Genomic DNA, 2,142 nt, shown 5'->3' with positions numbered 1-2,142 from the left:
GTAGTGGGTGCTTTTACGTGCCACCGGCACGAGGGCCAGTCTGGTGGTACTGGCAATAATCATGCTCGGACGGTGCTCTTAGCGCTCCACTGGCACAGGTGCCAGTCATCGAATTTGGTTCAATCACGATTTTGCTTTCACTTGCCCCAAGCTGAGTTTCGTGTCCAATGAAGGAGACGACATTAGCATGGGTGCCAGTCATCGAATTTGGTTCAATTTCGATTTCACTTGCCTCAGCAGGTCTTCGCAAGTAGAGTTTAGTGTCCAATGAAGGAAAGGTATGCATAAGTGGGCTGGCTACACTCCTGGCAGAGGCCTCAGATTATGGTCTCACTTGGCTTGCCGGGTCTTCTCATGCACTGCCTATTTCCAAAGGTCTCGGTCACTAGTCATTGCCTCGGTGAGGCCTAATGTTCGAAGGTCATGCTTCTCTACCACATCCCAGGTTTTCCTGGGTCTACCTCTTCCACAGGTTCCCTCAACTGCTAGGGTGTGGCACTTTTTCACACAGCTTTTTCACACATATATATGTATTTATTCACTTTTATTTCAAGATTTCTTGCCAATAGAGAAAGAACTGGTTCCTAACCTTCTAACCTTCATTGGAATTTCATCATCAACAACAGGGTATTTTTGTGTGCATGATGTATCTATGTATCTATGTATCTATGTGTGCAGATTTGCATGTTCTGTTTTTGTTTTATGCAGAGCTGGGTGTTTGTCCATTAATTTGTTAATCATTAATTAACAAAGTTAATATTTTCGTCAACAATTTACCTTTCAAGTTTGAAAATCATTATCGGACTAATAAAATTCTGTTACATTTAACTTTCATAAAATTTCATAAAAACTAGTAAATGTTTAAAAGTTTCTATTGTTTTCAGATTGTCTTAGCATATTTAATATTATACCTGTCATTCTTTCAGCATTTTTTAGGCCCTTTGAAATTTAAAATTATAAAATAAGCATTTTTTAACTCTAAAGCAAAAAAAACCCCCCAAAAAACCCATATAGTTTTTGTGTTTTAAAGCTCTCAAAAAGGCCCAAAAAGCTGATTTTATAGTTTTGGCACTTTTAACCCTTTAGTCTTTAAATAGGCCAAAACCCATTGTGTCTAATTTCCCTACAAAATCTTTTATGAAAATAAACAAATCACGGTAGCAAATTCTCGTAGCTTTGAGATAATGTGGGGGGTTTTCTTTTAGAAAGCAGAGAACTGGGAGAAAAGCAAAATTAACTGATGTGAATATCAACAGAGAATATATTGACTCCATAAAGTGGAAAAAATAAATGGAAGGAAAATAGTTGGTAAATATTTTGGTGTGAATGGAAATAGCTGTTATGTGGTATTAGGGCATGCTAGAAATAGCAGCCAAATCTTTTCTGGAAAAAGGAGCCGTTTATGCATGATTTCAATGTCACATTTGTTGAAAGCATACAAGATTATCTGGAAAAGAAAAAAGGCCTGCAAAATAAAACTCCCTTGGTGGGAAACTTCGAAGTTTCTACCACTCCTCCCACCTTTCTTTTCCAGAAGCAGGTTTGGAGGTCAGATACATTGAATGCACCTGAAAAAAACTGTGGAAAAAAATTATTTCACATGAAAGTACGAAATATTTACCAACAGAATAAAATTTTATACTGATTATACCTGTATTTCAAGTAATTGAAATTAATGTATCTCATTTTGAAAAGTGGCAAAATTTTTGTCAGTTGCCATCTGAGATAATTTTAGTAAGAAATCGAACAGGTAAGATGTATTAAGAATTTCAATTTTAGTGTTTACCTATAATCTTATTGCTTTTGTACCTTTTAATTAAATTGACCTGCCCACAAAAGTCAAATTTACTCAGTAAGATCAGTTAAAATTATATAACTATAAACCAGTGGTATATAAAGCACCCACTGACAAAATTTCAAATTTGTAAGTAAAAAAATTTACAAAGTTACAAGCAAATATTGTGGACACCCCTATTGAACCTGAATAATTCAAAATAATGTGAACAAATAAGCATTACATTTGATGGATTAATATGAACACTAAAGATGTTTTTAGGTGTTTTTTTTCTTAAAAACACACACATAACACAGCTTCGCTTGATTGGGACTACACATGTGTTACTTTGATATCATCATTCCATA

The sequence above is a fragment of the Octopus bimaculoides genome, chromosome 1, assembly GCF_001194135.2.
Source record: "Octopus bimaculoides isolate UCB-OBI-ISO-001 chromosome 1, ASM119413v2, whole genome shotgun sequence".
NCBI lineage: Eukaryota > Metazoa > Mollusca > Cephalopoda > Octopoda > Octopodidae > Octopus > Octopus bimaculoides.
Note: the sequence above shows the minus strand (reverse complement) of the source record.